The sequence below is a fragment of the Thermobia domestica genome, chromosome 6 (assembly GCF_964235325.1).
Source record: "Thermobia domestica chromosome 6, izTheDome1.hap1.1, whole genome shotgun sequence".
In the NCBI taxonomy this organism is placed as follows: domain Eukaryota; kingdom Metazoa; phylum Arthropoda; class Insecta; order Zygentoma; family Lepismatidae; genus Thermobia; species Thermobia domestica.
This window is the reverse complement of record NC_137459.1, coordinates 84037284-84063114: the sequence shown is the minus strand read 5'-3', so window position 1 is coordinate 84063114 and position 25831 is coordinate 84037284. Positions and strand designations below refer to the sequence as shown.

The following is a 25831-nucleotide window of genomic DNA, read 5'->3' as shown; positions in this document are numbered from 1 at the left end:
TGTTTAATTTTGAAGTCTGTATGGCTCAGTTGCTATACTCAGTTATAATAAAATTCTTGTGTAGAAAAGTATTGTAAGTACATGCTTTATATCCTAAATTCGTTCTATTTTTCTCCTAAAGTTGATTTATAACTTTGTTCATATATGTGTGTACATGTATTAGAACTTCATGAAAATGTACATGTATTCATGTACATGCATGCTATTCTAGGAATAAACCGACAAGCCTCGAATATGTGTTCAGGACCTCATTATAAGAAAACCAAGTTTATTTGCAACTTTGGTCGGAAGCGCCTAATTATGCAGATGACACCAATTTAAGATAATTTAAGACATACAAGAGTGAAGAAATGCGTCTGAGCCGTGACTCGAACCCGGGATCTTCGTCTTACCATGCAGATGTGCTACCCAGTCCGCTCTCGGTAACCACAATACATTCTTTCACTCTTTATAACGATGCTGTTCCACAAGGTGGAAGAATGTATGGCTGTTCTGGGAGCGGACTGAATGGTGCAGTGGTAGCGCATCTGCATGGTAAGCGGGAGGTTCCAGGTTGGAATTCCGGTTCAGTTATATGTTTTTCAGTCTTTGTATATCTTTGATTTCGTGCCTACAAAGGGTTTGGTGTGACAAAATTGGTTGTTTTCTCAATTTATCAATATATTAATGTAATTATTTAAATTGATCGTAGGATACTACATTGAATAAAACAATCAAGGAACTTTGCATACGGTTGAGTACCTCGATACGAGAGGGTTGTTTTAATTTGATCCGAAACGTTTGATTACGGAAAAGTAAGTATGTTCTACTTACCTTCAATTGGCCTCATTTCTGTCATTAGGCTTTTCCAACCGAAGTCGCAAATAAACTCTTTACTTATAGTGAGGTTCTGAACACGTGTGCGACGTTTCTCGGTTGTTTTATTCATTGTAGCCGCTCCTGCGAACAATTCTACTGATTATCTTAAATTGGCCCCAGTTACGTAAATATGTATTTCCGACCAAAGTCGTAGATAAACTTTTTTCTTGCATTAACATTTTAAATACGTATGCGAAGTTTTTCAGCAACTAGTTTCTAATTTATTTTCAAAAATCTTCAATGTTGTTTACTGGGAGTAAAATTACAGTATAAGTTTTCTTTAAGTTCTTTACGTTTTTTCTTGAAGTTTTGAATTTGATCTAAAAATCTTACTTTCAGTACTTTAACAGATGTTAATATCATTGTTTAATTTTGAAACCTGTATGACTCAGTTGCTGTTTTTTTACTATTATTATTTACAATAAAATGATTTTGTAGAAAAATGTTGTGTGTAAATTCTTTATATATTAAATAGTTCTATTTTCCTCAAAAAATTGATTTGCAACTTTGTGTACATATACATAGAGTTTTAAATTTACATGTATTCGTATACATATTTCGTATGTTGCTTCAAAATGTATATGTAAATCTTATTTTTGAAGAAGTTCTTAGTAACTAGAAGCAATAACTTCTAACTTTATATGTGGGTTACCGCAAAAGTCATGGCAACTTTTTTTTTTTTCTTTCTTACGAAAATGGTCACGCATCAAAAACTTCTGAAATATCCAAATGGAAGGTTAGCATATACGTAAACGTTACATGTAAGGAATTGTGTAAACATACAAATCTCCATCAGAATATAGCACGAGAAAAAAAAAAGTAAAAATGATTGTTCGTATTATGGGAATATGTATTTATATCCAATCTATACGTAATATTTACATATGTATTAACTTTCCATTTGCATGTTTAAAAATTTCTTGCTTTGTTACCATTTTCGTTAGAAAAAATTTCACATGAATTTTGTGATAACCCTCGTATTATTTTCAGTTTAGTACCTATAGCAACAGTATTTGGTAATTGCTACCAAATGGTTTGGTCAAATTCACTAAATACGCGTTTAGTATTTGCAACCAAATTATTTGGTTCCAAGAACCAAATTTCGTTCATTTTAACCAAATTTTTGGTATTCCCAACCAAATTCTACTTGTTTGGTCATTATTTGGTCAAAATTACCAAATGCATATTTGGTACTGGTAACCAAATAATAGGTTCCTGCAACCAAACAAATCGTGACCAAACGATTTAGTGCTGGTGACCAAGCGTTTGGTTGGCGCTATATTGACCAAACGATTTGGTACCCAGGAACTATTTTTTGGTCAATTTGACCAAACTTTTTTTTCAGTGTAGCATTAAAGTGATCATCTTAAAGGAAACGCAAAGAATAGGCAACACTTGTCATGTAAATAATAATATCGACAATATACAGTGAGTCAGGCTAAATGAATTCTGCTGAAATTGAAGCAAATATGGCATTACCCCCTCTCAAACAAACTTCAGTAAGTCTGTGTTTACAATTTTCTGAAATTCAGAAAGAGGCATTATGCCTCACACTCGGTCTACAGTTATCTTTTCTTTTAAATCTTTTCACGGGCTTCATCCGTTGCCTAATGACTAGGAAAATTTTGTAAGATTTAGCTTGATCCATGTTTCCCGAGAAAGACAGAATGTTTAATATGCGTTGCTGGCATGTTAGTTCTAAGGAGTGACCTACAAACCATTAGAGTCCTGTTTCTGCAAAGAGTGGAGTCATGATGCAACTAGGTTTAATGAAAATTTAGGGGGTGGGGTTGAGAGAAAATTACTGTAGTTGAAACTAAGAAGAAACTTAAAACATTTCATGAAATATGTGTAAATTCAAACAAGAATAACACTTTTTAATTAAAACCATACCTAATGTTGAGAATGTTGGAAAACACAAGTTTAAAAGCAAGTCATGCCTTTATGCAAGAATATATCAGATACATTTACAGAGGATGCACCATGGACCAAGGAGGGATGGGCACATCTGCGAATACCTACAATTTAACTCTTAGAAACTAGTTGTTACTTCAAAGCTATTACATTTTTCCCGATAGAAACTCTTTATTACTTTGCGTGCTTAACCCGTATTGCATACAATCATAAACTTTACAGACGCCGTCTGCCATCAATGTTTATGGAAATTTGTACAGCAGCTAAAAGAATATTAAGAAAGAAAAAGCTTTTCTGAGTGATCATTAGCTCATGAAGAAACTGACGTAGAGTTTAAAACTTATCCGTGGTATTCAAATAGTACCCCCTCTCTCCAGTAAACAATTTCTCAGAAAATCGATTGGAAGAATTGTACCTCTGGCGTCGTACGTTTTGCTTGTTTGTATTTTAGGCGGTATTTCATGAAAAGAAGTTAGGAAGTTAGGTGTTATCCGGAGTTATAATTTTCATCGATTGATTGTGGTGTCAGGTTTTTGTTGACTGTTATGTAGTCTAAAGCAGTTACGATAATTTAGCCTTTTCTTCTTCCATAAGAGCTAGAAATGAAGCAAATATGTAGTTCAAAAACTACTATCCAGAATGCTCAACATCATGCACTTTAGTTTATGATCATTAAGCTATAGATACTTTAATATACTCATTTGGTTCTTGGCTAAGACGGCAAACGAAGTTGCAGTCTACTTTTGACGAAGTAGATACTTTGAAATATCCAAGATCAACGTTACCAGATCAAATACCTGGCTACGAAGAAATTAGATGTCAATTGAAAGCAAGGAACTTGTGTTGTTATTCAGTCGAAACTCTTTTGTTTTCACGAATTCTGTCGAAGAATTTGAAGCATAAAGTATATAAAACGGTAATTATGCCTGTTTAGCTGCATGGTTGTGAAACATGGTCGCTTGCTTTGAGAGAACATAAACCGAAAGTATTTGAGAATAAAATCGTGAGCGGAATGTTCAGAGCCAAGCGGGACGCGAATTGGGAATGGTGGAAACTTCATAATGAAGAACTGCATAATTTACTCGGTTTACTTGACACTGTTAGAGTCGCTAAGTCTAGGAGCTTCAGGTAAGCAGGCCATATAGCCGAAATGGAAGAAAGTAAGAAAGTATTTTTCAGTGTAAAGTAGGTCCTGAAGCTGCATCTGAGGCTCTATTTATACATGGACAAAATATGCAATAGTATTGTGTCATAGGAATATGTCGTTTTGTACAGGAGTTTCACAAAGTGTTGGACTTTTTTAAAAATATTTTTCAATATTAATTTAAAAGAAATAATGAAGAAGGATGCAACAAAATGGTAAACGCTAAGCTTTGATTGATGTTGTTTCGTAACTACGAATGTGTCGTGAGAATTGGGTTGCAATAACACAAAAGTTATACCACAAGTGTTGTATAAGTTTACAGTTTATTGCATCATGTTCTCGTTAGGTATTATGATTTGGATTTTTGTTATGTGTATTTTTCATAATTTTCTTTTTAATTATACTGTGTTAATTCTAATTTTGCTGCTAGCAGCCAACAGAATACAGTAGACAATTTTTGGTGTTGCCGTGTTGCTGTTTCACTTGTAAACCACTGAAGGAATACAACATTTCACACACAAATCATGTGTAAATTACTCTGTTCTTTCACACAAATCAAATAATTTCCATTATTTCATACTCCAAAGGCACAAAGAAATTCCCCCAAAAAATCACAAGTAGTAAACTGATTGCTGAAGAAACCTCGTTTTGTGAACGATTTCAATAACTCATCTTGGGAATGAGATCATTCCCTACCATAAAGAGCAGAAAGCTCATATACGTGAATAAGCAAGGGTTAAGATTCCCCAAAGATAAGTGGATGATATATATATATCTTTTGATGACTGGGCTCACGTTCTTTACCAGCAGTGGGATCAGTGGCGTAACTAGGTTTTATGGCCCCCCGAAAGAAAATATCCAGGGCCCCCCACCTTAATAACATTTTTTGTGGAATGATAGATCACATAATAAATAACCACACTTCCTTGTATCTGTGAATAATGAGTTAAATGCGTGCATCTATTAGGCTCAAATATTCATAAATGAAGACCACTTTGCTATACATATAATTTATTCAGTAAGATTCACAATGAAAGATGGACTTTCCTCTTTGCAGTCAGTTACGTCAGTCGTCATGAAGAGTAGCAGAAATTAATTGAATGGTTCCCTTCTTGCTTTCCTGTCAGCAAAATTCTTTACTAACTCCCGTACATCCATTTTTTCAGCTTCGTCCGCATTTATTGAAAGCAGTGCTATTACTTAAGCTGAAATTACTTAAGCTATTTTGGCCCATTGTGCTTCTCACACAGTTTTATATTAACCCCTTCCACTACAATTTATTTTCTGAATTCTGGTAATTGAAGTATAAGTTATAAAGGTGTATTATTATGTGGTTTCTCATCATATAACTTTCAAAACATCAATACAGTAACAAGGCGCAAAATTTCAGTCAGACGCACTAGTCAAACCCAAAATGATTGCCAGTATCTCTCATGTATAAATTATGAGAGGTCACTCCTCCCCACTCGCGGCCTTTGTTTTTACAAAGAGGCATAACATTTCGAAACCAGACAATTAGATTCAGGATAATCAATTTTGAATTGGACAATTAATATGCATGTTTAAAAATATTACCTTAAGATTTCACGTTTGTGTAATTCTCTCTCTCTGCACTAAAGTACCAGTTGTCGATTGCAGTTTTCGGATCAAAGTCCTTAAGTGAAGAGCCATTGATGGAAATTGTCAGCAAATCATCCAGTGTTTCAGTCTTCAGTGAATTCCTGTAGGAACTCTGTTGAGACTGCTAAAGCTTCTTTCACATGAAGCAATACTCACAGATAAAACTGCACAAAATCTGACAACTGGAAGCAAATTTGGGAATTTCGGAATAAAGTTTACACTGTAAATCTTTTTCAGTGTCTGATTCGACGTCAATGAAGAAAAGAGAAGTTTATATTCTGCCCAATCTGCTACGACAAGGTCCATTTTTTCACTGTATAAATCTGGTTGCAAGTACTTAAAATGCAGTTTTATTTTTAATTATTTACGTGCAAAACAGACACTGAGCAGCCTTGTGAGTTTAGGCAGGAACCATTCCTACCGAACACTGGTCGCCAATGGCGACCTGGCGACCGGAAATTTTGAGCCCTGCAGTAACCCTACGTCATGCTACAGTAGTTTAAATTTTATGAAAGTGTAGCTCGTCATTGTGTGATTTGGCACCGGGAGGCCATGACGAACTAGGCTCGTCATTTCAGTGCCACAGATTAATTTCTATTTTGAGAACAACCTCTCCGCAGAACTACCAGAGACAGGAAGCGTCAAACCAACAAATACGCGCAGTGTTTGAAGTGGGAAAAAAGCAGAGGCGGTATGTTTTATTGCGATTTTGACTCGACAACCGGTTATCTAAATGTTCACATCAGTGCTTTTTTTAAGAAATCGCTACTGGGTATCCAGGCACAAAAGGACCCTTGACACACACAGCAAAATTCAAAGGCACAGAGATTTTTTAAAGTACATTTTTGTATAATGTACACTTGTGAAATAATAACATACAAAATGGCGTATTTGTCCGACTTCTGCTGACCATTTCATTTCCGATTCAACACATCGCCATCAATACAGGAGCGGACATTTTCTTTTCCACATTTTGGCTCAGATACGCCTGCAGGTCGATACTTAAAGATAAAACCGTACTGTGCTAACCTAATGGGATATTTTCCATCAATTATTTATTTATTTTATATCCAGATTTTTAAGTTGGACACAGACAGGACAAGGACAAAAAAACGCGACTGGTACAGATGGAAAGGATACAAAATACACAATACAAGAGACACAAACTACTCAACAAGGAAATAATACGTGAACTTGACTAAAATTTCCCTAACGAAATCATTTTTTATGTGTATACGTATGTATTCAATGCTAAATATTACTACCAAAACTTTATTTTTAAGAAACAATCTATCATAATCAAAAATTTATCTTTTTGGTTTAAATCTTATTAATGGTTTAAATCATGGCATGTATGCCTTTTTGTTAATGGTTCCACTTCTGCTATAAATTTTACACCTTAAATCTCAATCTGTTTTGCATTGTTTGGCTTCTCTCCTGTTTTAAAAGCGTGTTATTCCACTTGTGACTGGTTACTTTCTAGTATTATTTTCAAATTTTAACCTGTCCAATACTATTTGGTTTCTTACCTGTATTAAAGTGTTTTAGGGTATTTGTTAATGGTTATACTCTTACTATCATTTTCATACTCTACATCTGAATGTGTTCTGCATTGTTTGGTTTCTTACATGTTTAGAATTTAATTGAGTACGTTTCTCATCTACCTAGTAGTTACCATAGGTTTGATCGAGCCATTAATATCACTAGCAGTCTTAACACCTGTATTACTGTCACAGCAATTGATACATGATCTACTATCATAGAATAAAGGGCAATGACTGATAACACATTTGCAACAGAGGTCTATGTGATACAAATATGTTGATTTTGAATGTAACAGATTATTCAACTTCTTCACAGACAGAGTATTCAAAAACTTCTTCACAAACTCCGTCCTTTTACAGATACCACTATCAGGCCTGCTCTCCCGTCTGTCCTTTTGCTTCAAGAACTTCGATACAGCCAGCCTTGGGTCACAGTTTGCAGTACCCGTTCCATTTAGCGCGTGTCTTGTTTTCTCACCGACAAATGAATACTTCGAAGTTGGTTATAGTGTGAAGCAAAGCGTTCAACTGACATGCTGTGAGGTGATACTGCAAGTAAGGCAGCAAAAAAGTTCCTGCAGCATTCCACAGGAGACTGGTAATATTCTTCTGTCTCACAGAATATTTCATTCCTGCATCAGCACTATCCACCAGTAGTGATACTTCTTCAACTCCTGGCCAGCTATCGCATACATTTGAGGCAAAATCTGTACTTCTTTTCGAAAAATTGCTTCTACTAATGGACGAGCAGCATTTATCATCGACTGTGCTGAAGATGCGGACAACGTAGTCTGAATGGAGCTGAGAATGCCGTCATCTTCTATGTTTAGTCGAACACCAAGGAAGTTTAAGCAAGACTGCACTATTTCTCTTCGAACAACTACCCAGTTTCTGTTCTGACGAGTGACATGTATACTGTGAGTTCTCTGTTCATCGTCATCCACGTTGTTGATAATTACGCAGTCTTTCTTTCCACCAGGAAAGTGATTCTCCAACATTAAATTCAGTTTCCTTAATACTGCATCCCTTGCTGTAAGAACACCAGGCAGTAGAAGATCAGACCTGAAGAATTTTCTGAGAGATTTTCACTAAAAAACTCATCGACGTCGCCACTCCGAATCAGCAGCTCCTTCTTGCTCTACACCTCGCCGTTTTCGATCGAAGGTTGCCAGGTCAGAAACACAACTGGCTATCGTTGCAACACAAAGTGTACCTCAAAAGTGTAAAAGTTCTGTTCACAATATTTTATCAGAATCAATAAGTTCTTAATTGTAACGAACCAAAATAGTGTTGTAAGCTAAAGATAAGTAAAAATTGCATTTCATACAAATTAAATATCGAAATAGCAAGTTGTTTTCTTCTGTTACTCCCTGTCACAGACTATTCAAAAGGTATATAAGCCAAACGTCATTTGGACATGTCAGAGTTCGGTTTCAACCTTTCTACCTCTTTAGTCGATCTATTAACTTTGTATTAGAGTAGAATGAAAGTGCTAGCATCTCGTTGTAAACAAAATGAGTATGCGAAACGAAGGAAAGAGGAACATCTGAAATTTGAAGAATGAAGCTCTCTAATTTTATACGTATCCACAGAATACAAGCTAATACATATAGTCACAAAACAAAAGTATATTGAAGTAATTTTAAATTCACAGTAATTCAACTGATGTATTGTTCAAGTACTCTTCCAGTAATTTACAGATTTATGAAGTGCTCTGGGTATCCAAACTGCTAGCCTGGGTATCCAAATGCTGGGCCTGGGTATCCATTTGGATACAAAAAAGTAGCTTAAAAAATGCCCTGGTTCACATACAGTGACAGTATGATGGCTACAAGATTGATTTTTTTTACATAATGAGTGAAAACCATTGGAGATCTCTGTAGCTACGGGAGGGAACATGGAAAGACTTTGATCCCCCACCAACAACTTTGTGAAAAAAAATTAAAACTCCTTAAGTTGTTTTATAGAAAATTATACACGATAATGCTCAAAAACCGAGTTTTACATTAACAATTTCCTGTGGGAAAACTCCCGGACCACCACTCGACTGAGGGATAATCCAAACGCCCGGAAGATCCGACCCCCACAGCAAACAAACCCTAAATCCGCTCATGCTCAAAACACGACATTTATATGCATTAAGGCAAGACGACACACGTATATAAGAAAGAAAATTCCATACAGCACATCAAAATATAAACTACATGAATTTCTTTGAAGACGCCTCATTTTAAACACAATAGGTAGGAAAATTATAACATGAATGTCAGGGTTGTCAACTTAGAAATTATTTCGACATAAAAAATAATATATTTTTACGTGCAAAGCTATTCGTCAATTATTGTGTATAAAAATGGATTTATTAAAGGTAATTATCATCTACTCTTCAGTGACGGTATGTCTTCATCACTGAAAAATCAGAGGCGGCATGCCTTCATCACTGAAAAACCAAAGGCGGTATGGCATACCACCACATACCGTCTCACTTCGACCACTGAATGCGCGGCAATAAGTTCTGAAAATCTAGATGCTAATGACTTATATTTCACAATTAAAAGCCTTGTAGGTCAAACAGAATTCTGAACACTTCTTTCAGATTTCAGCTGTTTCACAAAGCAAATTACTTCCATCGGAAACGAAGAACCAATATCACAACTGCAAGTATCTGTGCCCTTCTTAGAATTTCATCATCAATGAGATGAATTATATTGGCAGAAAACAAAAAGGAAAATTTGGATAATGTATCACGCAAAGATGTAAAACGACAATGGAACTGCGAATTTAGTATATCAAATAGGTTAATTCTAAAGCTAAATATTTCCCGCTGAAGAAAAACATAAGAGCCTATAAATGCCGACTGAACCGAATTTCCCTCCTTTTTGTTTGCGGTTCTTGACCTACACGTTCCCAAAGATAGGGTGGGGTGGGCGGGTGGGTGACATACCCGACTAATACAAAACTGAAAAGTATCTTGATTCGACTTATTACGAATCTAGGGTGAAGGGCACCCTTGGCGTGTCGGGCCCCTTTGGAGTGTCGAGCCTCCCTGCATTGCGGGGTTTCGCGCCATAGTAGTTACGCCCCTGAGTAGGATATACTCGAGGGAAATAAATTAAAAAGATATTGAGTAAACTTCTTACAGCAAACCAGGAGTGTATTCGAAAAGATTGAAATATATATCATGAAACGTAAACTTTTCTCTATTACGTAGCAGCCATTAAGCATTGAAACATTTGTCCCAACGTGATACCAAATTTTCTTTTCTCATGTGATGGAATTCATTCTGCTGGGCGCTAAATCTTCGACGCACGGTTGTATGAGCTCACTGTCGCTGTGGATGCATTCGCCGGCAAGATGTTGTTTGCTGCTTCAAAAAGGTAAAAGTATGACGGCACCTAGTCTGGACTGCATGCTGGATAAGAATTTCGTAATTCTGAGTTTTTGAAACAGCGTTACGGCAACATGGGGTTGCGCATTGTTATGAAGAATGATGATCTCATCTGAGGACCTTGGGAGATATTTTCTTCTCAGAGTAGCTTAGCAAACAGCATCGTGTGTCACAATTCGCAGCAGCATTTACAATTTGCACTGTTGCTGTAAAATCACAAAAAATGACACAATGGCTGCAACAAAAGACGGTAACCAAAAACTTTCAAGCGGACGGGGTTGCTTTAAATTGTTTTGGTAGAAGCGAGTTTGCATGTTTTCACATCATACTCTCCGGGGTGTAATGAAACAGCCGCGATTTGTCACCGATAACAAAGGGCTTGAGGAGTGAGAATCTATGCAAATGCTCAAGCTAGTATACTATCTAATTATAAGTACTATCTATTTTAACATTTTTGTGATGATTTCGATGAAATAGGGAGAAGGTGTCACTTACAGGTGCAAGAGTGAGATTTGGCTAACATATTTCGAGCATTTGTAATGTAATTCGAGAATGACATTGGGAAAACTTGTTTCGAGAGAGAAGCTAAGAATTTTGAGTAAGAATTCCCATAAATTAGGAAAATATTTTTGATTTTGTTGTGCCTAATGATTTCTATTGAATAAAATATACTTACTGCATTCACGAGCACGAATGACGTTTAGCTAGGTTTCAACTTTAAAAAAGTCGTTAAGAAATAAATTCAAGGAAACTAATTTCACGACAGGGATTATTTTCATGAAATGAAGGGAATCTACCCTTTCAGATGAAAGAAACCGATTTAATTGGGTCCTGAACTTATCAAAGGCTATTTATTATTGGGTTTGGGAAAATTGATTTCGTGGGGTGAGGGGACTAACTTCTGTTTAACCATTCACATGAAATTGTGTGGTTACGCATTATAAGGGTACAAGAAAGCGTGTAGAATATTTTGCAATGTTAGAAAAAGCCAATTTAGAAGTGACAGTAAGAAATTTACAGAACTGCAATGGACAGGTAAAAACGAGTATCCTGAAACCAAAAGCTTGAAAATATCTTTCAACTATTTTTAATTAATATTGTTTATTCCCGTGTGAAGAACGAGCACTGCTGATGGTATATATTAATTGTATTCGAACTACCTACAAAAGTATCGAAGAGATGGCTAAACCATATTTCGATGAAAACATCTATGAGAAATAGTTCCTCTGAACAGCTGTGGTGAGAGGCAACTTTGCTGTAATTGATGATTTGATTACCTGCTTGTTTCCTATACACGGTAGAAATCTACATTAATAAAAACTAATATAATGATGTTTGGCGAGCAACTCCTCTTAGATCGCTGTACGCTTTTGATAATTCTGGTACATGGGTGTACTATGGCGTAACCTAGGTTTGCATAATGTAAATTTGATTAAAATCTGAATCCTAAGGGAGGAAGAAAGGGGACCGTAATTTATGCGAAACATTGAGTATATCATGAGTTTGTCAAACTAACAGATGAAACTCGGTACAGAAACTTCTTATAATAAATATATAAGCTCGTGTTCCAGCCTTTCTGAAAATTCCCTTTGTAATGGGCGGAAAAGGGCATTATATATATGTTCAAAGAAGAAAGAAGCGTTGTGTGATGTATATGATCCCGGGATCACGGGAAAACGGCTGATCAGTTTGAAATGAAGTTTGAAACATAGTACCTATCTTGAGCTAGGCTTTTATCATGTCACTTTGATTTGAAAGCTGCTTTTTTTTTTTTTTTTTTTTTTTTAAAGGAAAATATGCAATAGTCAAAATTTATGGAAAAAAATAGAGCACTTCACGAGTCCCTCAGATTAGAGTACGTTTGTTTTATCTTGGCACGCTTCCCGCCTAAAAGATGGATCTCTGTCTGCAACGCGATCTTGCCACGCCGCATTAAAGTTTCGAGTTACAATACGCTAGGAAACACAGCAAAGCGCCACACCACTTACAAGTCCCTGTAACACACTTGTTCGCGTGTAGCAACCAAGCACTTCAAATACCCGGCATATAACAATGACCTCATTTGATGGGCTGGCTGGCAACTAACGTCACCTACACGACAAAGCCAATATGACGCCTATTGGATTAAAACGTTCACGGGAGTGCTAGCAGAAAGTATTTTAAGAGCCAACCAAGTGCCCTGGCGGGAAGCGTGCCAAGATAAAACAAACGTACTCTAGGAACATAAAACTCGGTTTATAAAAACTGCTAATTAAAACAAATCAGACATGTGTTTCAGTATTTTTGAAATTTCCATCCTTAAGGATGGCGGAAAAGGGGAACATTTTCTATCGTTTAAAACCACTTTGAAACCGACATTATCTGTTGTTTGTGACCGCATGAGGGGAAATGACGGAACCGTTTGAAATTTATTCTGGAAAATAGTATCTACTTGAAACTCGACTTTTGTAATGTAACTTTGATTAAAAGGAGTATAGTCTGCCTTAGCCTAAAGGACATAATTTACGTTAAAGTGAAATATTTCATTTAATTTAAAAGTAATGCTCTAAGAAGTTAGGGGTTTCAAAAATAGATTATTTTACAGGATTTTATCATTATGTTTTTATTCAAATGCGTATTCTAAGTGAGGGAAAAGGTTCAAATATATTCTATAACCTATTCTTGCAGTGCGAAGGAAAAGAAGCATTTCAGCTAGCATTACTTACAAGTATGATTAATTATGTATTCTATTTTATATGCTTGAACCGTTCTTTTAGTTTAATTGTACATTTTGATAAAAAATATATATATTACAGCTTGCACAGAATTACGTACGTTTGTCTCGACAAAATTATTACGAAAGTTATCAAAACGTGTTTGGTTTTTATTAAGTGGTTTTCATAGAAACAATACATCTCCCAATTATTATGTAACTTTTATAATCACAGGGCTATTGAAAACAAAGAACAGTATTATTTCCCTGAATAGAAACAATTCTTTCTCTTCTTCAAAATCAAAACAATTTAGTTTGATTTTTATTGAAGAAATAACATCACGCCCTATTCACTTCTTAAAACGATGAAAAACTTCATTAATGTAAGAAGAACAATCTTATATATTCCTTAATAGAGAGAGAAAATATTTACGTGTCGCTATGGAAACTTATAAAGTGGATGTGCCAGCTTGATTTGCTTGCTTCTCACGGCTGTCAAAGTAATCAATGCTTTAACTGAACTTCTTCTCTCAAGGTCAAACAAATAGTTCTCCAACAATTGTCGATACATTCTGTAAAATTACTGCGGAACCTTTTACGTCACTAAGACACTCACGAAACTTCTTGATAAGCATCTGTTCTATAGTTTAAAGTTCGTGGCACTGCGTGCTCTAGTTTGCCGTGAGAACAAGTGGACATATTTTCACGTTGAATAAAATCCATGTCTTTAGGATATCGGAATTGAAATTTGTTCTAAAACATGTTAAGAAAATAATAATTTTATAACATGAAATTGTTTTTTGACCGAGAGTAGAATTTGAATTAAGACATCATGAAAAACTCGAATTAGAGGTTTGAATGGATTTGTAGTTTCATGGCTTCATATGTTAAAAAGTGCTTTCCAAATATCTGGCCATCTATTCGTTTCTCTGCATGTGCAGGAGACTAGAGGCGACACCATTTAACATGATTCTCTGGACATCCTAAAGTAAACATATACTGGAGAGTGAAAACTGAAAATTGTAATTTTCTCTAGAACGGTTTTGATGGTTTCTCTATTTCATTAGTAAACTTACAATACACACGTAATTAATTTGTCATGTAAAAATATCTGAGTAGTTTACTAGGGATGCATCTTTTATTCAAACAAATGTGTTCGTTATCTTCTTTCTTTTTCTTTTTTTCTGTTTTTTGGAAACGACTTTAAAGACTGTTCATATTTGATTTAAAACCCCACAGCATGACATGTCTCCTGATAGAATCAATTCTCTGTTTCTTCATTTCCAATTCACATGTATAAATGTAAAATTAAATTTTTCTAGGCTCTGAAACAAAATGATAACTGTTCTAATTCATACTCTGATAATTAATAACGTTTTAGTTGGAGGTTTAGTGCGAGAGATTTCGTATTTTTTAGTTGCGTGTGATCCTAGAAAAAAATTGAACAATATTGGTGAACTCATTTATCCTAAAAATCCAAAAGGTGTAGTTCACACTGGGGAACCAGTGTTTTTCGGACAACTAATATTTCATAAATAAAAATGAACCTAACAATGTGGCAAAATTTATTTGCCCCTAAAAGGAAGCGAGGTGTAGTTTACTCCTGGCGATGAGTCCATTATGTTTTTTATTATGTTTTTTAATGACTTATGCGATTTTTTCACATTTTGTTAATGAATATTTCATTAATGACCTGGAAATATGGCATAACCAAATTGTTCTGCAAAAAATCCAAAAGAGATGGTTTGCTATTAAAGATGAGTTCGGATGATTTTCTCAAGAATGACTCAGGCGACTTTGATGATATTTCATAAACTAATATCTCATTAATAATCCTAATATATTGGATGAGTCAATTCTCATGAAAATATCCATAAGGGTTAGTTTGCTTCAGGGGGTGAGTTTTCTTTGGACAAAATTGTCCGAAAACGGCTTATAATTTTGCTCATATTTCACATACCAGTAAGAACTGTATGCACAGCATATCATGATTTAGTTTAAGAGATTGGAGCGAGAAAGCTTGGTTCCATTGTTATTATTTTTTATCTATCATAATTAATCAAAACTAGCGTTACGAGTTATTTGTATAAAATATTCAATATTTATTCGAAATATCATTTTACGTGCTTTTAGAAGTAGGCCCTTTGTCTAACACAATTAGGTGCACTCTATAAAATGACCCGCTTTTAAAATAGTTAATTTGTTAGAGGATAAAAGAAACTTGTCTACTACTTTAAAATTGATAATAGTGAAATTACTCTTTCAGAATATTATCTCAAATAGCCAAGGTTACCACTATGACATCGCGGTATATTTGTGAGAAACAAGGGTTCTTTTTACAGGTGAGATGCATGTATATATATTTGTCTGTCTATCTATTTATATACTATGTTGCCAAAACACACCGGACACCCAATACTGTTGGTTCGAAAGGCACCACACGTGTAACTAATAGAATATCGGGCCTCATTTTGATTGAATTATAACGTTTACCCTTACGGCTAGGCTAGCAATTAAGTTCTGGTAACTTGTAGAATTGTGCTCCATTCCTCCTGTAGCACGGTGAACAGTGTACGTTTGGTTGAAACCATGACACTACCACCTCCAAATTTTACGGTTGACATAATACTCTCCAGTAAATACTATTCGCCAGACATCCGCAGGTCCATACACATCCATCAGAGTGCCAGAGCATGTATCGTGATTCATTATTCCACATTACATTCTACCACTGCTCCAAAGTTCAATTACGGTGCTCTTTGCACCATTGCAAACGCCTCCGCGCATTGGTACGTGTGATCAGGGGCTTCCTAGTGGCAGCGCGACCATGAAAATCATGCACTATCACCTCTCGGCGGACAGTCTTGTCACTGGATTGCGTACCTGAATTGAGGCGGAAGTCATCTGCAACCTTTGACAAAGACGTCTTCCGTTTGTTGCACACAACGCGCCTGGAGGTTCTCCGATCACGATCACTTAGTTTCTTGGGCCTACGAGAGAAAGACTTCGGTTCGGTAGTTCCATGGCGTTTCGACTTGACTATGACATCGCTAACTGTGGACCGGGGCACCTTTAGCTGCTGACAAATCACTCTGACCGTATGTCCAAATTTATGGGCACCTAAAATTATGTCCGTTTCGAATGCATTCAACTCGTTCCGTTGACTTATCGTGATAGACAACACGCGTTTGATGCTCCAACATTTCTGTCTTCACTTATATATTGTCAGTGATCTGTACTGACGTCATTCTGGGATCGTTTACTTAACGTGAAGGGTGTCCGGTTACTTTTGGCAACATCATATATTATATGTGTCATGGTATACCCTTACGGTTATACATTTAGGCTAAAGGAGGCTGGTGATTTATGAAAGTGAGTAATTATGAAAGAACTGGTTGAATGAGAAATTAGGGAGTAACACAAGTACCTCAAGAAAACCCAGGACACAATATTGCCCATCACAAATCATCACATTGCCCTTACTGCGTACGTTACTATACTATACTTTATCCCTTAATTTCTCATTCAACCAATTATTTCAAATAACTCACTTTCATAAATAAACAGCCTCCTTTAGCCTAAAGTGCATAACCATAAGTCGTGAAGTAAAAGATTTCCTTTCATTTTCATTTTCGAGTGACGATAGGAAAGGAGAGAGTATGATGGTCGGACAAGAAATTGATTTCAATGCATCTACACGTTTTATTTCTTCTAGATGCCAGATAAGTTATTTCTGAATGTCTGCCCGTTTTCATCTGTCCCTCCCAGTGTGAATATGTGCACTTGCGCCGAGTCCACGCCGTTAATCGTATCTCTACCAAATTTTAACCCGCTGTAGCACACGCCGCGGAGTCACACTCCGCGAATATAGAACTTTTAGTTTTCTTAAATTGATAGGCCACGGCCAGGTGTAACCCTGCCGTGTAACTTCCCCCTTTATAATCACGCGCACACCGACTAGTCTGAATTTGATCAACAGTTTGCTGGTGGTTTGCTCTGCGCAAACAGTTGCGACTGCGGAGTGTCTTTTCGCGGGCGTCCTTTAGTGTTTTCGATATTGAGGAGTATGCCTCAGAGTCCGATCTATGTTTGTTTGTTAATTTAACGACTGGATTTATAAGTCCTCTTTCTTTCCATTTCTTAAAATCCCTCCTTATTCTCAGCCTGTTTCAAGAAAAATAGTTGCTTAATATTTGAAGTTCATCAGCATACAGTTCCAAAGGTCTGGACAGCGGCAAACTTAACGTCGAGTTCCCTTTCTCTCCTCTAGAATCGCATTTCGTAGAATTCCACTTTATTCGTCGTCTAGAATCTGAGTAGGATATTTGCACAAAATTTCAATATGGTACGCTCAAATATTTTGGAGATTTAGTAAAAGGTGAAAATAAAATTTTAACTTCTTTACCACTCTCAAGGAGTTACTTCCAGCTTTCGAATTCTCTTTTAAACATACTCGTCGTTTCTTCATTCTACATCTTCCAGAAACCTCAGCCTCCAGTCTTCAAACTCTTTAGTTTAGGGTCCCACTTTAACAGGGCGTCTTATATAATCGTTTCTAATTCTATGCTTCCTCGCCACACCACACATTCACCTTCAAATTTTTATTTTCGCCACTTCCATCTTCTTTTTCTGGGGCCTTGTGATTAGCGTTGTATACATAAGGTCATTTAGCCTTCAACTTCGGCTATATATACGGTCAGTTAGGTTGCCATACACCATCCTGCTCTTTTTTCTCCAGTTTAGGCAGCCAGATTATATTTTGTGTTCAGTTTCTGTATATAATACGCCACTCTAGTTGAGGTACGAACCAAGGTACTTAAATTTCAAGGTAAGTAGTAGCTTCTCTCCTTATATCCTTCCTTCAACCCTTATTTACCTCTGGTTTTCATCACTTAGTAGCTTCATAAAGTAGCCTCACCAATTATCCTGGGTCGTCTTCTAGTCCTACCCTAGTCGTTTTTTAAATAATTGTAACCAAGAAAGTTCTGTCTCTTTTTGTGGAGGTATGTGTTCAATTTGTCCTCACACCGTGAGTTGAATGCAAATCGAGGTAAGACAACGTCAGTTGTTGGTGTGCGTATATCCAACATACTACCTGCTTTCGGCAATTCAGTTACACCATGAACTTGTGACCTCCACAGAGCGTCATAAGAGCGTGAATGTTGTACGAGTTCAAACTGGGGTCAAACGTCGCTGCAGGGGGAGGGGGCCGAAGGTATGCCAGGCCTTTGGTAAGGGTGTCGTGACTACGTGGACAGTGCAGCGGTGGTTTAATAGGTTTAAGTGACGAAACACTCGAAGATGCTCCACGTGCCGGAAGAAAAACACATGTACAAAATGAAGATCTTCAGGAATCAATTGAGGCGAACAGTGGCCAGACGTATGAGGAACTAGAACTACAATTCAGTGTGAGTGGAGAAACCATTCGGTAGCACCTCCCTCAATTTGGGAAGGACTACTAGTTGAGTCGATGGGCCCTATATGATTTTACTCTGCGCCACAACACAAAGCGAGCGGACGCCTGTGTTTCTTTGCAGTCTCGTCTGAGGAAGGATCCATTTCTGGACAGGGTGTTGACATGTTATGACTTATGAGAAGTGGGTACTGCTCCTGGGTACTCCACGGCGCCGCACAGTGGTCAAAATAGCAAAAAAGCTGGACGAAACCTTCAAAATGAACTCTATCACATGAACGAACGTCTATAGTCTTTTAGTAGGGGAATGTCCATTCTATATAAAACATATCTGTTTTTCATCCTGGCAACACTCGTTCATGAGAAAACACCTTTCGAAAATGGATAACTGCCCCCCTTTGTAAAGATGTTTTTCGTGTGTGGTACTATGCCAGACCTGTTACTCTTAAGTATGTTGATAGGTATGAAATGCTAAATATTGGTATTGTTGATCAGAACAATAGCAATTCTTTAAGGCTAATTACAGGCCTTTAAGGCACTTCGTATGCACAGTGGAGACATTGTTACAACGCTATATTCAAAATGAATGCTTTGCTGTATATTTGTTGACTTTTAAAATTTTCCTAGCAAGTCCAAGGTTTCATTTTAATTTTGATATTTTTGTGGTCTCTCAATTAATGATGTTTTCTAGAATTAGCTGCTACTACCTGCTACATTGCAAACGAAGCGACCTTCAATGAGTCTGGGTGAGCGCTTAATGCTCACAGAGACTGACTGCTTGTTCCGTTGTGCTGTGTTACCTTGCCACCTTACAAGTCTTTGCGCACATGGTAAATCACTGGAGGATTATCTATACCCATATCTCCTCTCCGAATAGAAATGCTAAGTAAGGAAGCTATCAATTCTCGAAACAGACTTCCGCGGGTATCGCGAGAAATGGTACCGGAAAAAACTCTAGGAAAGATATAAACCTAGACTTGCTACACATTTTTTTGTCATCGTCTGACCCAATATTTTTTTCGTTCAGACCCAGTATGTCCCAAATCATAACAATATGCCGAACGAAATGTTACAACTTTTAAATAGCCATCGCCAATGTATGGGCACCAGAGACTTTTGAAAGTAATTAATTTCACAATCGAATTTTGTGATTTTTATTGTACTTGATTGGACAACGCCCACTGTTTTGTTTTCAAATATTCATGTTGCGAGATAGTCTAGTTTTAGTAAATATTTCTTACATGGGCTGACTTTTGGTTAAATTCATTACTCATATTTATATGTAATTTTTCGTTATTGTCCCAAAACATGTTTATTTTGTTTATAATGAGATCTTTACTCTGCAATTTTAATAAGAATAACATTACCACAAGTGCCATATTATTTCTTTTTAAAAAACGACCCAAGATGGTATTTGTAAATCGGAATTTGAAAATATCGTCTTATTTCGCCACATACATAGGCAACCTGCATCATTTTCCTTAAACGGTATCAGTGCCATGCCATGGAAAATCAGCGCCCGGGGCGAGAGTATACGACGGCGCCCCCATACATCTATTTAAAGTAATTTTTCCTCTCTTTTTCCTTTTTTCTCTCCCGAACTTTGCCCTCCGATTACTTCGGCGCCCGGGGCCGTCGTCCCGCGCCCTCCATGGCACGTTACTGAACGGTAATTTATAATTCACATTACAGCAGAACAATCGAAAATAGCCCAATGTGTCTTCAAAAAATACCATATCGACAAAAACGCGCTTTCAATACGACCGCAAACAGTTTCTCTGCATTTTCTCGTCATTCCGACCACTGTGCGCCGTCATAATTGGTTAGCATCCCATGAACCGATTCCAAAACAGTCATAACCAACATGCACCAGAAGAAGGTCCTCCCGTGTGTTTGGTGGACTGCTCGCGCCATCGTGCACTGGGAACTGCTATCAACTGGATAAAGCATTAATGCAACTGTGTACTGTCAGCAGTTGAGCCGTATTCAAGAAAAACTCAAAACTCTGGAGCCAACACTTCTGAATCTCAAAGAGGTTCTCCTATTACAGGACAACGCTAAGCCCCACGTGGCTAGGATGACCCGGGACACCATTCTACACCTCGGATGGAAAACACTATTGCATCCACCAAACTCCCCGGACATTACACCGTCCGATTATCACCTGTTCCACTCCTTGAACAATCACCTTAGAGAACGCCGGTTCAAATCTCAAGTAGAGGTGCAAAATGCACTTGATACTTTCTTCGATTCATGGCCCACCAAGTTCTACCGCCATGTAATCCATGGTTTTCCATAACGTTGGCAGAAGGTGTGGATGCTGATGAGAACTATTTTTGATCTTCCAGGCACGTCTCAGGTGAGATGTCAATGTTCGAGGGTGGTATGTGAAAAAGCGACAAAACTTTCTTGGTTACCTTTATATCTCCTTTCTTGATGTGATGTCTTCGCATGCTTTATCTCTTAATTTAGCTATCCCCATTATTTGTATGTACCGTCTTTATTTTCCAGATCTGCATATGCCTCGTTATTCTTTGTTTTTGCTAGCTTTTGGACCTTCTTATTTTGCTAGCTTTTATGCAGGATTGTCTTCAGTGCTACATGTTTCATATCATATTTTCTTCATCTCTTTCTTATACTTTGTTACCATTTTCACTTTCTTATTCCACCAAAAAGTCTAATTCCACTCTAGTTGTGTTTTCTATAATGTTTTCCTCCAGAACATCTCCGATTTTCCTCACGGTATGACTATTCTACTATCACCATCGTTGTACATCTTCTACCAATATTATTTCTTGTAGAACCTTTTCCTTCAACCTTGGGCCTTCTTCTTTTCATCTCCACCATTTTATCCTTTGCTCTCTCTGGATTGCAGGTTTTGTGTATCTGTCCACTATTATCTAACGATCGGCTGTAAGCAATCTATGTTGCAGGGCCACATTTTCTTAATTTATCATCGTACTGTTCTTCACTCCCTTAAGGTGTTTCCTGAGGGATGTAAAATAGTCAATTTGGTTAACCTTTTTCCCGATCCTTGTAATTTATTCACTTCTCAAAATAAATATTAACTATAGCCAGGTTGAATACTATTGCATGACCTATTATTCTTCACCTTTTGCACTCCCTTCTTCAAAGCTATACTTTCCTAGAACTCTTCGATGATTTCTCTCAAGGAAAAGAAAATCTCTCAAAGATAATAGCCTTTGAGAGATTCGCATTTCCTTAAATCTAGCAGCGGCGGCTGGTACTATATGTTGCATGGTTGTGCAACCGGATATTTTTTTAATACTAAAGCTATTTTTAAGTATCAAAGTAGTGTATCAGTAAAAAATAAACCTCTGCTCTTGACCGCAAAACAGTATTGATGCATTTCTGAAAAAAGTCAATTAAAACTGAAAGAAAGAGAGAGATTTACTTTTCCAGTGGAGGCGAACGTTGCCACTGGAAGCAGTAACATTGAGCATATGGCAGCGAGCTCCTATCTCTTAACATGGGGAAGTGGATTTATTCTTGCATCGCTCCTATCTTCCCGTATGGCTCTCATGCGGTTGCCTTTCTTCCGCAACTGGTCAGCTTCTGTAATAGTTACGAATTCCTCCGCCTAGCAGCGCTTGACTCAATTGATAGGGTGAGCAAGATACAGACGCTTGGAAGAAAGAAGTTATTCACAAAACATAAACTCGCAAAGAACAAATATAAGTCTGGTGGTAGCAGGGACGGATCCAGGCTGAAAGTTTGGGGGACGGTCGTTCGAATTCAATAGATTTTATTTAACATTTATAATACAAAGGTGAAAATTCTTGGGATAAGATTTACTTTAAAAAAAATCCTATTCTGGGGGGGGGGGGTCGATCGAGTCTCGAAGAAGAAAATGTCTTACTACTGGTCTAATTCCTAGCTCTGTGTCTTTCGTGCACATGGTTCCGTGTTCGATTTCCGCCGGAGAGCATAAATTAATATCAAATCATTCACTTCAAATACTCATCTGTCTTCTTTAGCCTAATTTGCTGGAATGTTAAACTATTTTTTTTCATTTTCGAAGGAAAACATATTAGATTTCATGCTTCATTACAGACAAAAATACGTGGTTCCTGAAAATGGACTTTTTCTACCGTATATTTATACAAAGAAATGCTAACAAAATGCATATTGTCGGAGGAGAGAGGTGTTTCTGGACCCTAAAGAAAATAAAGCGGAAAATATTTGCGGTAGCGATGCTTTCTATTCAGAGTAACTTGGCGAGCAGCATTTCAGATTTCAATAAAGTCATAGAAAAATTTGAAGCCCAAAAGATGGAAGAAAGACCTTCCATTCTAAAATAATGCATAGTTTATATAATTAAATAATTTTGTTTAACTGTGGGCATGCAATTTTCTTGCTTTTTTTTTATTCTTTTCGGATTAACGCCATCATTCATGGCTTACAGCACATACTATATATTCGATTTATCTCGCGTTCAATAACATGAGTGTAGAGGTTTTGTATATACATAGTATATAAACGTACATTGATAGTGGTTGTTTGAAAAAAAGGAAATCGCTTATATATTAAATCAATATTAGAGAAATAATTTAATCAAAAATATACAAATAGAGCTTAAAAGACTTTTCTCTTCATTTTTCGTGAATATTTTTTGGATAAGACTCAAGAATGCTGGGGAAGGAGAACACTTGCGCGTACCTACATACCTTTGATATTGCAACATTGCAACCGGTGCTTGTACAGACTACGATCCGCTACTGAAATCTAGTGCCAAAAGAACCACTCTATATAGGGATGCGCAAGAGACAAGAAATCTCTGTAATCTCGCCTTGAAATTGAGAAGAGGTTCGAGACGAAACTCGCTTTGTGGAATCTAAGACAAGACGAGGCAACTGTGTCTCGTAGCCAAGTTTTGAAACGAAACACGAAACGGCACATAAAGCGTTTCTTTTCGTCTCGAATGTCTCGAAAAAATAATATAATTTTACAAATAATCACAGAAGAAGCATTTCGAAAGTAGAAAAGAAGTATCTATTCTGGAACCAACATCAGCATTATCAGTATTTTTTAATTTAATAAATGGTACGAACTACTGCTCTAACTTTCTCACTCCAATTTCTTAAATTAGATTAGGTTATGCTGCAGTTATTCATGAAATAATTTCTTGTGAAATATGAACAAAATTATGAGGTGTTTTCGGAAAACTATACCGAAATAAACATATCCTAAAGTAAATTACACGTTGTCGGTTTTACCATAAGAGAAGACTTGTTAAATAATTTAGGGTTATTAAAGAAATAATTGTTCATAAAATATTTTTATAAAGCATGTGTGGCACGTTAGAGAACTCAACCTCAAGAGTAAGCTGTTTCTCTTGGATATTATCATGGCAATAATTTAAGCAACATCATAAAATCATTAATGAAACATTTACTTATGAAATATGAACAAAATCGCCTCAGTCGTTTTTGAGAAAATAGTCGAAAATACCCATTTTAATGTATAGTTTTTTTTCTAGAAGCGGAGAACTTTATGTTGAAACAAAAACAGAAAAATGTCTTTAATATCCATGAAATTTGCTTTATTTGACAGCTCATTTTATGGCATTAATGTTTAAATATCATTTCGGGAATGTGGCCACCGCGTCTGGCGAGTACATAGCATTAGGTACAATTTTCACACACTCTTCCCAGTAAATCAGGCTGTATTTTGGCAATAACGCCTCAAATGTTGACATCTAAGTGCTCAATTGTTTCTGGTTTATCGGCGTAGACGTGCGACTTTACATATCCGCAGAGAAAATAATCTAATGGTAGCAAATCACACAAACGAGGTGGTCAATTAACAGGTTCATTTCGTGGGATTTAAACGTTCGTCAAATGCCCCTTTCAGTAAATTAATTGTGGCGGGTGCTGTGTGGCATGTGGCGCCGTCCTGTTGAAAGCACATGTCTGCAACATTACAGTCTTTCAATTGAGGCACGAAAAAGTCTGTAACCATGTCTCTCTACCACTCATCGTTGACTGTTACGTTCTGTCCAGCATCACCAACACTACGCCGCACACAATCAATCGCTTGTTGTGTCCGCACTGTACGACGTCTTACAGGATGTGCATTATTGTTTAGAATAAACGTGTTGCAAAAATGATCCATACTTTCTCGAATTAATCGCTCTGATGGATGATTATGAGCACCGTAAAATGCATATAATGTCCGATGAGTTTGTCGAATTGAACCATGGTTTCAAAATAAATTTGCGCAATTTGCAAACGTTGCTCCGGCGTCATGATGAATTGCAAAACCAAACTAACCTCGAAACAACCGAGAACTGTAATATCATCTATCAGAGAAAACAGTGTTGTCAGTTTAAAGTTCTCCGACTCTGAAAAAAAAAAAATCTTTATGAAGGAATCCTCGTAGATTTTTAAAGACAAATGAGTTATGCCATATTGTCAGAATATTTTAAAAATCTTATTTGTGAAATATGAAAAAAAAATCATGTAGGTTGTTTTTGAGAAAATAGAAAATAACTCATCTCACTGCGTAGAATTTTCCCAGAAAAATGGCATACCATTGTATGAGGTCATTAATGGAATGTTTACTGTATATGTGGTTTATAAACAAAATCGTTAGAGGCGCTTTTGAGACTTTTTTCTTATTTTCCCTCCAGTGAATTACTCTTTTTTTTGAGATAGGTAGAAAATTAAAAAAACCTCTGAAGAATCTCATAAAGAAACTTAAGTAGAACATTTTTTGCTAATTCGGTAAACAGTATGAACTATAGAAGAATGCAGTGTTGGGAAGTAACGTAACGCAAGTAACGCGTTACTTGTAACGCGTTACTTTTTAAGTAACGTTTCCTAGTAACGCGTTACATTTTTCCCAAAGTAACTGTAACGGTAACGCGTTACAAATTTTTAAGTAACGTACCTAGTTTGCGTTACTTTTTTCGCGTTACTTTTTGGATGAGTAACTACAATATATGTATATTTTTTTTCGGAAACAAATGTTTCTTTCCTGTAAGTGAATTTCTCAGAATGAAACAATCGAGCATGAACTACGTATGTCAGTGACCGACAGTCACAGACACAGAGAGAAACAGGTAAGTTCATAGTGCCACTTGCTGTTTTTTGAAGATGAGGACAGCCTTAGGGAGATCACGTGTACTGATTGCAAGCATCTGGAAGATTTTGTCGTAGATTTTGATAGCTCCAAATCAATACATTCAGTGAGTGAACTAGGAGTGCAATGATACCGGTAGTCTATTTTACTTTGA

At 36.7% G+C, this 25831-nt stretch overlaps 1 protein-coding gene across 1 annotated transcript in view; it reads right to left on the bottom strand.

Annotated features, from left to right (window-relative positions):
• Window positions 1–25831, bottom strand: part of LOC145687228 (uncharacterized protein C12orf56-like) — a 213224-nt gene that overhangs the window by 58921 nt on the left and 128472 nt on the right. The window lies entirely within an intron of this gene.